Source organism: Macadamia integrifolia, chromosome 13 (assembly GCF_013358625.1).
Source record: "Macadamia integrifolia cultivar HAES 741 chromosome 13, SCU_Mint_v3, whole genome shotgun sequence".
Taxonomy (NCBI): domain Eukaryota; kingdom Viridiplantae; phylum Streptophyta; class Magnoliopsida; order Proteales; family Proteaceae; genus Macadamia; species Macadamia integrifolia.
In genome coordinates, this window is record NC_056569.1 from 7,965,108 (window position 1) to 7,978,356 (window position 13,249).

Consider the following 13,249-nt stretch of genomic DNA (forward strand, 5'->3'; position numbering starts at 1 on the left):
TCTTTTGTATTGCTTTCATAGTTGTCACGGCGTCAAATCGATCCAAGGCGGTGGAGGGGTGGCTAATCGATTTGGCGATGAATCGCCCATTTTGGCATTGCCATGGCGGTCAAATCGCCCGTGTGTCATTTTTTATTTTTTCTATTTTCTAAAATTATTTAATATGCTATTTTTTTATTTTTTCTATTTTTTAAAGTTATTTAGCATGCTACAAGCCTAGAATATATACCCTATAACATATAAAACAAACATTAAGTAACATCAAATCATCAAAAAAATCAACATAGCCATATCATGTCATCAAAATCAACATAAATTATTGACTTATACAGTTATACATCAATTCATCACTCATCAAGTCATAAAAAATCAACATGTACATCACACAAAAGTAAAAAGTAAAAGGCTAACCTGTGATTGAAGCTTGAAAGCAATGATTGGAAGTGAGTGAGCAACCTGAACAAAGTAAAAGGTATATATGTCAATATATTATATATGAATGACAGAATGAGAGATATCTATTTGGAAACCTAAGAATAGAATCATTAGATCAAATGATGAGATAAGTGGTTAACCTGTTAAGCTATGAATGACTTACTGAAGCAATAAAGCTTGATAGCAAATGAACTCAACATAAAAAAAAAAAACTTAACTAATCATCCAAGTTCAAAGTTTAAAGTTTAAACAATACATAAAATCCAAACACTCAAACAGTCAAACACAAATAACTTAATCATCATAATCATCCAACAAATCAGCAGATGGCAGATTCCTTTGTTGTCCACTAGAAGCATTTGCATTTTCACCAAAGTTATCTATGACATCCAAGTCATCATTCACATCATCCTCTTCTTCCAAATCTTCTTCCCCATCTGATTCTGATGACTCCCCAACAGCCCTCCCTCTACCACGGCGTGTGTAGCACAAATTTCCTCTAGAGGTTGATGATTGAGCTCTCCTGGGTCGATTGGGCCCCTCCATTGTTGCCCCCATTGCTCTACCAGCAACGTCCCATGTGAGATCAGCATCGGGATGGACTACATCATCCACTTGCTCGTCAATCATCCACTCACTACTCCAATCCAGTTCATCAAGCACAAGTGGATCATAATTTCTGTTGAGGAGACGTCTTTCTTGAAACCTTTCTTCTAGGCGGCGATTGTATTGAACATAGACTAGATCATTCAAACGTTGATGTTCCAGCCTATTCCTCTTCTTGGTATGAATCTGAATTCATAAACAATAGAGAACAACAAACAAAGTTATTGTTCCAAAAATAAAAAGTCTAAAATATGAAATAGATGTAATACCCAGCTACTTACAAACTCAAATGTGCTCCAGTTGCGCTCGCAACCAGAAGAGGAGCAACAAAGCCCTAGAATACGTCTTACAATCTTTGAAAGCTCAAAAGCATGACCTCCAAATGAACCCCACCAAGTAACTATAAAAAATAAATATATATATATATATATATAAATAGCTAGATTGATATTTAATATATCACACAAGCAAAACAACTAAACAATGAACTCTACTTACTAGGACTCATGGTTGCCCGTGATCTAATTGCCATATCCGAGGCAAAACCACCTCGAGAATATCTATACAAAGTGGCTTGAGTATTTATCTTGTCTTGTAAAGCTGGTTCATGTATCATTCTTTCAATGACTTCATTAAATGCAAGCTGTAGAGAAGATATAATTTGGTAGCCACCATCATCACCTTCCTTATAAGAAAAAAATTTGTCAGGATTAAGAAATAGTGCTGCTCCATACAAAGAACGCCCCATCTGAATCTCCCAACGCCTATTAATAATATCTAACACTTTCTTGTATTGCCTTTCTTTATCTCCAAAATTTTCTTTTATTTTCTTTTTGCCTCATCCATGGCAAATTGAACCTCAGGCATAGAAGACCTCTCATCACCATCCACAATCCTGAAGACAGTAAGAAGTGGCTTTGAAGCTCTAAGACAATTTTCCACACCATTCCAAAATGCTACCGCAAACACCGTCTCAACCACTTTCTTCCCAGCTTCGGTCTTTGCCAAATTAGAACTAGTCCATTCTTCAGAAATAAACAAATGTCTCAAGTCATATCTATGTTTTAACAAGCTTTGAAGTGTCAGAATTGCAGTTGCAAATCTAGTAGCTGCTGTCCTCACAAGATCCCTCCCATTTGTTCTAGCCCTCATTGCATCAAGAATGCGTGTGTGCCTGTAGATGAAGTTGGTTACTTTTTTTGCCTTACTTATCACAGTCCTATTAGAATTCAAGAATCCTATTTCCTCCAACATCAGGTCAATGCAATGCGCTGCACAAGGAGTCCAATATAGCTTTGTCATCTTCTGCATCAGCATTGTACCGGCTAATTTATAAGCCGATGCATTATCTGACACAACTTACACAACATAGTCCTCACCAATTTCTTGAACTTTGTTGTCAATCAATTCAAACAACTTCTCTGCAGTTTGAGATATACTAGATGCATCAACAGATTCCATAAAATAAGTCCCCTCTGGACAGTTAACGAGGAAATTAATTAAATGCCTTCCTTTTTTATCCGTCCACCCATCAGTCATTAGAGTGCACCCATACTGCTTTCAATACTCTTCATATTTATTCTTCATCTCTGCAGTTCTATCCTTTGCTGCCTTCAACAATGGCACTCTCACTTTATGATAACTTGGGGGCTTATATCCTGACCCGTACTGTGCAATAGATTCTACCATCACCTCAAACCTCCTTGACTTAAGAGCATTGAATGGAATACCACACTGATAAACCCAGTCAACAATGTGATTATCAACTCTCTTTTTTTCTTCCGTTGATCTCAACCGGTTCTCTATAGTAGTCTGAGTACTACCTTTAAGATGCCTCTCAGCAACCACTTGCTCAGGAGTCCGTCTAACATGAGCATCCATGGGGCCCCTTACTTGTGGCTGAATGACTACTTTCTTTTTCTTAGCAGATGTCCTAGAGCTAGGAATAAGTCTAGAGGTTGTAGAAGAAGGAGTCCTACTAGACTGTCTTTGACCTTCAACTTCTATATCAACATCCACATCAGCACAAGCACCAGCACCAGCATCAACATCAACATCATCATCATCCAAAATGTCTTGCATCCTTTTCTTCTTATTGCGCATAAGAGCTGCATTCATCTCTGTAGCAATCGCTACAGTTGTCTTGGTACACTTAGCAACATCTCCATATCCACCCACCAAATGTTGCTTTAACCTTTTAATTCCACACTTGAGGTTTTTTCCACAAAGAGTGCATTTAACAAGGTTCTTGTCTGACAGGTCAGGCCAATACCCATACTTCCACCTAGGGTCATTTGATTTGGCCTTCCTGGTTGGGTCTTTGGATGGATCATATGCAGCCGTGCTTATATTATCACCCCCACTACTACCAGGTCCACCAACAGTACCATCCATTATGAACTCCTATAGTCCTATTATCCTACAAGTTACAAAACAGAGTAACAAAGTATGTTAAGTGTTAACCAATAACATTAACATGATAACATAAAAAAAAAACAATCAAACACTCACAAATCCAACTTAATCATTTCACTTAACACAAATACACAACCAAGACCATTGTCAAGTTCTTATATTTTTTTTTTCCAGCAATCTAAAATATATGATTTCCCATCTTCAGATCAAGATCAAGCTCTAGATAGTAGATAACTAGATATACAGATAAAGAGGAAAAAATATTATAAACATTGAAGTTACTAGCAGGTGGGGCCCTTACCTGGTTGTCGCTCTTGCTGCCGGAGGAGAAGATGTCGCAGGCGATATCGTATTGTGGTTGTTGTCGTTCTTGCTGCCGGAGAAGGAGCAGAAAAGACGTCGCTGTTGGTTGCTGCCAGAGAACCAGTCCGGCTGTTGGTTGCTGCCGGAGAAGGAGAAGAAGAAGAGTTGCAGCGGTGGCTGCCGGAGAAGGAGGAGGAGAAGACTTGCAGCGGTGGCTGCCGGAGAAGGAGAAGGAGGAGAAGAGTTGCAACGGTGGCCGCCGGAGAAGGAGAAGGAGAAGGAGGAGAAGAGCAGCGGTGGCTGCCGGAGAAGGAGAAGGAGAAGAGAAGAACCAGCGGTGGCTGCCGGAGAAGGAGAAGAAGAAGGAGAGGAGCAGAAGTCGCAACGGTGGCTGCCGGAGAAGGAGAAGAGAAGAATGTTGCAGCGGTTGAGGGTTTTCGTCTCTTCGAACTCTCGAGCTTCGATCGAGGGTTTGGTGACTTTGGTCTCTTCGGCGTTAATTGAAAATTTGAAAGTTGACCGAGGGTTTGGTCTCAACGGTGGCAGCGTATGGCCATATTATAATAAACAAAATGTTAGTAAAAAAAAAAAAAACAATTAAAATATAATAAACAAAATATTGTTAGTAAAAAAAAAAATCGACCGCCTAGGTACTAAAGCGTGGTATGGCGTCCATGGCGTCGACAAGGCGACGCCTAGCAGTCCATGGCGACCGCCAAGTGTGAAACCATAAATCGTTGGACTACCATGCCTAAATCTTACCGTCGGGAGGCCAAGGCGCCGCCTTGACAACTATGGCAGTCAATAACCCGGAATAGTCAATTTGAGACACACGAATCTACTTGTAAAGATGGGCATCTCCTTGAGGGAATTGGTGAATGGTGCACTCCTCTTCTTCTTCTCTTTTATTGGTTGCTCTGTATTTACGATCCCATATCAACTTATGGAGGCTGATCCCACATCGGTTTCCTATGGGAATTGATGTGGGTTGATATGTTCTTGGGTCCCATCACCTTGTAAGCCAGTTTAGGGGGTCGAGTTCTTCTAGGACTGTAACCATGGTATTAGAGCAACCGATCCTCGGTCCAACCCGAGGGGAAGGGGCGACCTAGTGCCAAAGTGAGAGGCTCTAGGAAAGGGCTACCTGCCGCCAGGCATAAACCTTGGAGCAGAGTGAAAGCCGCTTAAAAACGGCTACCTGATCCGGAGTAGGCTGCCGTGGACGTCGGGTTCGGAAGCAAATGTTGTCTCTGAAGATATTATTCATAAATTGGGATTGTAGACAGAGCCACATCTACATCCCTACAAAGTTGCATGGGTTAACAACACTAATCTCGAGATTTTTGAAAGTTTGTTTGCTCACCTACTCTATTGGTAGATTCGTGGATACAGTACAATGTAATGCCCTCCCTTTTTTGGGTAGAATTTGATGTTCTCCCTTTAAAGGCTTGACCATCGCTATTTGATAAGCAAGGTAGGACATTGTGAGTATGCTAATGCCTACTCTTTCGCTTACTTTTTCAAGCACAACAATAGAGAAATGAAGTTTCTCCCTGTAAAGATCTCTCCGACATTAACCTCAAAAAGGTTGTGGGATCATTCCTTCTCCAACATGCTGACTCAGATGGCCTCCTTGATCCTTCTACAAACTTGACAAAGTCGTGTTCTTTTCAGAGGTGGAGAATTGATGTAGTAGCACTCGACTGATTGGACCAGCATGACCGCCTTGGGAAACCCAAAGCCAAACAGAACCAGTACAACCCAGATTTTTGGTCTTATTAGGGTTGGAAATAGTTTACTTAGTCTTTTATTTTCTTTGGGTAGGATACGTAGGAGATAGGTTAGTTATTTTGAACTTTATTTTAGTTTTAGAGTTGGATTAGGAGATGTGGTTTGGTTGCAAGTTAGTATCAATAGTTTCAGTTTTACATTTCAATTAGGACTCTTTTGATTTCTGTCTATTTATACATTGCAATCCAACGATGGAAGCACAGATTTTAAATAGAAAAGTTGATTGGGTTGCTGTACGTGAGTGTGTGATAGCATGAAGACCGTTTATTTCTGTCTTACGGTTCATGGTTTGAATCAACTGTATTTTTCAACTGAAACTATGGTACAATTTCTGGTTCAATCTAGTTGTAAGTTAAGTCCGGGAGTTTTAATTTGATAATTTTACCGTTAAGAGTTGGCTAGATTAGGGACTTTATGAGTCCAGCCTCGGTTACTTATTTTAGTATTTGGGTCTGTTCAGGATACCTATCCGTAGCCTGCGGCTGGGAGAAGGTTCCCTGATGCAGATAAAACTCCGAATTGGGGTTATTTTTATTGTTAATAAGCCTTAGGTTGGACTATATATGTATTTGGCCTACAGTCCAATGGGTTTTCTTTGAAAAAGGTCATCACCTTAATGAACCTAAATTATGGGTAGGAGGTAGGAGTTTACTTTTGTTGGAGCTTTTTTCTTGATTAAGCAATTGTTATTTCCTTGGTTGTCAAGGATAGGATTAAGTCTTGTCTAATTAGAACTCCTTTATCCTGCATGGAATAGAGTTTTAATCTAGTGGGAGTTGTGGGAAACCTATTTTAAACTAGTCAAGATATAGTTTTAGTTATAAGGGGCGTCTATTCCTATTCTGGATGGAGTTTCCTATTAATTTCTTTCCTATTTCGAGTACACTTCCCGTTGTAGTTACATTTTTTGTCTTTATATATTGATGTAAAAACCATAGAGCTCCATATGATTTTGTTAAAAGAGAAACCCAGTGCACGAGGCTTCCGCTACTACAGGGTCTGGGTGGAACAAGTGTATGCAGCCTTACCCCTGCTTCACAAAAGAGGTTGTTTCCAAGTTATGAATCCCACGGAACATAAGAGGCAGCAAAAGCCAATTTATTCAATAACAAAATCATATGGACTATGGAGCCATGATTTTGTTATTGAATAAATTGGCTTTTGCTGCCTCTTATGTTCTGTGGGATTCAAAAAGCTCTATTGTGGGATGCAACAACCCTTGGTGAGATTCTAAGGTTGGCTGATAAGATTTTAGCCTAATTCCCGATGGGATGCTTGGTTCATATCTTTTTCCTATACCTCCATTCTTGTAGTCTATCTATCACCGATTCAGAGTAGAAATTTCTGGTTTTTTGTACAATTATTTTTCATGTTCTAGTTGCTGGACAATCATTATAGTATTCTAAACACCGACATGGTTTAAATTTTGATTTTTGTGCTGTTTTCTTAGGGTCCTACCCTAGTTGGATTTCTTGTTCTACTCTATTTTAAGGTTCTGTTTCAGATTAGTATTCTTATATTATTACTGAAATCTATTGGTGTTTTAATACTCTTAATTGCTGGTTTGAACCCATAAGATCTGCCGTAGGTAGCCACTTCGGAAATTCTGTTTTAAAGAATCCTATTCCTAGTAGGATACCCTTATAACTCAGATCCGACCATTGGATTAGGCTTATGTTTTAAGGAGTTATTCTTACCCATGCTTTTTGACCTTCGACCAGAATTTTAAGCCGATATGAGTTTCTGATTTTTTACTTATCGAATTTCTCTTGGAATCTGATTTCTAAACCTGTCACTGTGATTCTGGTTTAACTGAGTTTCTGAAACCTAATTGCATAGGCTTCTGGATACCCATCATTCCCTTTTCTATTTGGTTTGTTTTTGTTATATTATCTTTGTAGTTGAGTCTGTGAAGGAATCCCAACTGTTGGTCAATTGTTGGAGGTTCCCTTTTGTTTTTGTTTCTTTTCTTTCTGTTTACAATTTTTATAAATGCATGTAAGGCTATTCCAGCCCCCATGATTTATTGAGTTGAATGAAATTCTGGCTTTTGCCTTGGTTCTGAGGTCATTCATTACCTTCCCTGCTGGTGTTGATCAAGGAGGATCCTTGGTGATATTCCAGTCTGAGAATCTGGTGGTGATTCTTGATTCATATCACCGTTATCTTATTCTCTTTTTTATTCTTCTTTCCATCAACTGTGCAGGTTACCCTGTGCTTGCTTTTCCTTTCAGTTTCAGTTTCTGTTTTGCTGTCATTAGTCTATCTCTATTCTGTTTAGCTTCCTAGTTTCTGTTGTAGTTGTAGTCCTAGGTTTTAGTTAATTTTTTTGTTAAAGTTCCCATCTTCCCATCGATCTCAAGAGTCCTGTTGCAACTCAAACTTCTTCAAAACTGATATTTCTGGATCTGATTTGCTGAGGTTTTCTATAACCTAAACACATAGGTGATTACTGATTAGAAGACCCCATTAATCGGGTAATTATAATAATGAGTACCCATTGCATATTTCCGTTGATATTTCCTCAAGGACAACTTTATATTTATGATGCTAAATATTTCCCCCGGCATTAGCTTAGGGGTATGGGATATATGTTTATGGCTTTTGGCGATCGGACATGGCTGGGTAGGAGAGGGAAAGAAGTAGAAGAAGAGTTATTTGCATCCTGCAGTCATCAACTGGTTGCCACTGCTGGAAAAAGGAAAAGAGAGTATAAAAAAAGGAGGAAAACCCAAAAGAAGAGGAAGAGAGCTACCTGTTCAGTTGCCATTGCTGTTGCGAGTCAAGGGCTGAGCTCCTCTCATATCTAAAACAAGCACTAGTTTTGTGCTCTTTCAATATGTTAAATAGGACCTTGAAAAATCTTCCACATTTATGCCCCTGCAATTGTTTTTGTCATTCAACTCCTGTTCTTTTATTTCTTTATAACCCTCTATAACAATTTGTATTTAAATTAGTTGCCCTTATGCCCAAAAGAATTACATAGTTTTGTTACTGTACATGCATTCAAGCTCACATATACATGAATGTTTTGGACTCTTGTAACATCCAAGTTCTCTTGTGAGAAACGTTGAAGTTAATCCATTCCATGCAGGTCTGAGGCTTGGATTTGTGTTTGTTAATGAAATGACATATAAAACCCCTAAAATACTTAACCCAAGCTACAGCTGAAATAAAGAGGTAATATCAGGGTAGACGCCAGCCTTCTGTATTGATCCCCTTTTTTTTTTCTTCTCTTTGGTTGTGCTTCGTGAGCAAGCTTTGAGTTAGTTATGACAGTAACTCTGCTGAACCGGTCATTCGTGTAGGTTCTTTAATGTTACTTTTTAAAGATGGATAATATTTAAATGTCTATTTCTGACCATTTGGTGAATTGACTACACGTTTTACAATATCACTTCAATCATGGATCCATAACCTTAGTTTTTGTTCTCTCACCATGCATCTGATGTCCATCTGTCTTTTCACTTCAGTTAACCTATGGTTCAATGTTTTATTTACCATTGAATTCCATTCAGTTTACTGTTGATATTCAATCTCGTGTGTGTGAATTATCCATTGTTGCATGTAGCCGCCCAAAACTTGAATTGGTTGTTAGAAATCTTTGATGTTTTTGCCAACCTGGATGTCTACTGACTCAAAATCGAGCAGATTGGCCTTGGGTGAGCATTTATCACATTTTCCTGGACACTTTATGGATCGTTCTGTGGGAACTTTTTGTTCCAGGACACCATTTCTAGACCATAACCATGTTGTCACATGGGAACCATAAATCATCTTTAGGGATTTGGGTTTTGCTCTCTCATCGTCACTGTAAGAGGGAGGAGGGGTCAATTCCCATGAGATATGGGAATTACCCTTCGTAATTGGGATGCCACCCTTACATAAATATAATCTGAGTCTGTCAAGCATCTATCCTATAATCACAGGAGCTGAAACTTCAACCGTCTTAGTTGATACTGAAGAGTTTTGTGGTTTATTCAAATGCAAAGTTTTAACAGCATTGTGGTGCTTTCTGGTGGGTTGGATTGAGTTAGATCTCAATTTTGTGTCTCGCATGACAGTTCTAAAATTGACTGATAATATACTTTTTTCATCATGATTTATAACTTCTATCTTACTAGCAAATTGTTTCCATTCACCAGGACTGCCAGCGGAGACAACTATTGAAAGATTTGTGACAATCGGGGCGTATAGTCTTTTAAGGTCCTGCACAATTGAGCCAGAGTGTATCATCGGGCAGCACTCCATACTCATGGAAGGTTCATTGGTGGAAACGCAGTCCATCCTTGAAGCTGGTTCCGTACTTCCACCGGGCAGGAGAATTCCTACTGGTGAGCTGTGGGCTGGGAACCCTGCAAGGTTTGTTAGAACTCTAACCCATGAAGAGACCTTGGAGATTCCTAAACTCGCAGTCGCAATCAATGACCTGAGCAAAAGCCACTTCTCAGAGTTCCTCCCATATTCTACAGCATATTTAGAAGTTGAAAAGCTAAAGAAGTCTTTTGGGATCCCTATCTAAAGGTTTTTTTGCCTTGTGTAGACTACTTGAGTTGGAGGTGTCTTTCGACGGAATAAAGGTCTTCAAGACTTGTTAAATCAAACTTTTGAATTTCTTACTTTTGGTTGGATTGTTTGATCAGAGAACTAGGTCTGGTTGTAGATATAAATCAAATGGGTTGGTGGGTGACAAGTGGACACCCAAATTTTCCCACAGAATATATCTTTTGCCCGTAGAATCCTGATTGAATTCTGTTCATAGCAATTTGTTGTCAATCATTGATGAATGAGGTTTGCTAGTTCCCCTTGTTTTACTATGGTTATGCTTTGCCTCAAATATTATAACTATGCCATAACCATAGGAGCTTGGATCACTTAAGACTATATTCCAAATATCATTGTTGTCTATCATTGAACTATGGTTATGGTTTGCCTCACTGAGTCGATCAGTTTTCATCAAGATCCAAGCCTCCAACCATAGGCCAGCGGCATAAATTGATCATTGGTATATAGGAAGAATACGCTCAAAAATTAGAAGCTCCACCAAATTTTATGTGAACCAATGCTGCGTGGCAACTTTTTAACAAATGTGCCAACAACAAACCGCCAACTACCGAAGAGTACCTACTTTCAACCACCGAAAACTACCAGCTGTTCTCTTCCCCATCCCAAAGAGACGGTTCTCGTTGCCGCCAGCAACTTCCAACCCTACCTATACCTCTACCTCTACCTCTACCTCTTTTGCTTCTTGATGAATCTTTCAATGATTAATCTAATCTTATTTCTCATGAGGTAAAGTTCATCTCTTAACCCCAGAGGGTAATCGAGTTGGCAAAAGCCATTCATACGGGATGTTTAATATTCTTCACTATTTTTAATAAAAGTAGAATGATTTTCGTTTAATCTCGATATGATCTAGTTCATGCGGTTGTAGGGTCAATATAAGCCCACGGAAAAAATAAAAAATAAAAAAAGTTCATCTCTGAATTTATAACAATAATAAGCGTTATCCCAACTAAATGGAGTCGGTTATATAGTTCTATTCGAGGTCATACTTAAGACAATACCTAAACTATGCATGTATTTCCTCATTATTTTTCCGATGATCAGTTTAAATCTGCACCTATTTCTCTTAGATCCTTCAATTTGAATCAGATCGCTCCTCCCTCCATACTGGTCCGTCCTAAAGTCTCCGTTGAATATGACCAAACTACCTCAAACAACTTTTTTGAAGCTTATAATCTCTGAACTTAATTACAACTTTTATATGTTTGTTTTCCTTATTTCTCACCACCACTAAACCTTACTAAGAGTTTTTTTTTTTTTTTTTGGGTTGCACTGGAGTCGTGGTTAAGTACTGATATGTAGTATATATTTAGGCCCCTAGCTCTCCCATGGTGTTGTGGCCAGGCAAAAATCATCTCCACGTTTCAGGCATTATTGATTCCTTCAATCTGTGACCCTTTTTCTCGTTACTGATATCCTTTTAAGAAGAGCTTGTTTCAAACTACCGAATCTATGGCATCCACGGGTCTGCGCAGAAGGCAAGTGTTCATGCTCTTTTCATCTTTCGTTCTTGTATCTTCTTCTTCATTATCTTTGGTTGTGGGTGAAAATGGGATGTTGGCATGGCTCAATCAAATCAAAGTTTCCGATAATTAATGGCTTCTTTGATCTGATTGAGCCGTGCCAATATCATATTTACTCAATTTACCCAGAGAGAGGAAGAGAGACCAAATGGGCTTAGATATATCTAATGGGTTTTGTGTTGGGTTCCATGCGAAAGCAATTAATATTACATATTAAATATCAGCAGTCTGATGTGAAAACTCATTAGGACTTAGGCATGCTCTTCTTAATGGTTCATTTTAAGGATGATTTCTATCTGAATCCCAACAAGTGATATCAGAGTCAAGCATGGCAATTCCAAACATCCAATAAATATCAAAAGACTGAAAATGATATAGCCCACTAACCTGTAAATGGAATTTCTTTCTCTGGAATTTTGGATACATTTTTGGGTTAATTCTAAATCTTTAGTTCGAGATGGAGCAGTAATACAGCCCACTAATCTTTTGCAAGTAATTCAAATTCTTTTTTAAAATCTAGTATCTAAATTCCATTTCACTTTTGAAGTGATTTATTGAGAATGGTAAGAGCCTTACTTTATCTGATTGTAGCAAAGTCTTGGGATCAAATCCATGGGAAAAACACAAGGGTTTAAGAGTCTTGGTTTTAATTGTTTAAGGTGCAGATATGGGGTTGAAATATATCTTTCCTACTCAAAAACAAAATTTAAATTCATATAAAAAAAAATTTCAACATTGCCAGAGTAGTAGTTCCCTCTTATATGGGCTTTATTTATTTATTTATTATTTTTTGTTCTTCACTTTGACCATGTGATCCTATGTGGATGATATATTTCACCACACCACTAATGGAAAAGAAAGACAAACCAACATAGCTAAGAAAGCTTCAAATTTTGAACTCCCTAAAGGTTGAAACGTAGAATGGACGAACTCAGGGGTATTAAAAGTTGGTCCACACTGGTAAACCAGATCGCAAGTGGCTGGTGAAAGTCCAAATTGGACTGACTAGTTACTAAATGGTCTGGTGCCAAGCCTAGACCCTTTATTGTTTGGGTAGTCACAATGCTTTGTTGTTTATGATCCATTTATTGTGTGATTAGCCCAATTAGGTTGTTCAAAGACTGACTATAGCCCGATTAACATGACTTTTTTTTTTTTTTTTTCTTGTGGTAGAAATTAAGATGAATCAGATTATGAATCAGTTACTAACTAATTGAATATAAATATGTCCATGCCTGAACAGACCAATGAAAGTGTGTGTAGAGGCACCAACATGGATGGAATTTTTTTGTTCACTAGGGGTGGGCCGGTAATTTTGCACACCCTTGTGTCTAGATGCAAAGGACACACGACCAAGAAGCTTTCTTTTTCCTTATTATTGTTAGTGAAAAAGATGCAAAGGATCTGTATACGTATATAATTATAATTAGTACCTCTTCTGAAGCCATACCGCGAATCTCTTGTCTCGGTAGGAATGAGTTCATGAATGAGTTCCTTCCATCGGTCACATTTGGTCAATCAGTACACACAGTATCTGTTTGTAAAGAAATCTATCTCTTTTTCGTTATGAGTTGTCTTGTTTATCAAAGAGGGATTGAAAGACTATATCT

The 13,249-nt window shown here is 38.5% G+C and overlaps 1 protein-coding gene across 1 annotated transcript in view; it reads left to right on the top strand.

Moving 5' to 3' along the window:
* LOC122059686 (protein RETICULATA-RELATED 5, chloroplastic-like) overlaps window positions 1–13,249 on the top strand; it is an 81,428-nt gene that overhangs the window by 19,679 nt on the left and 48,500 nt on the right. The window lies entirely within an intron of this gene.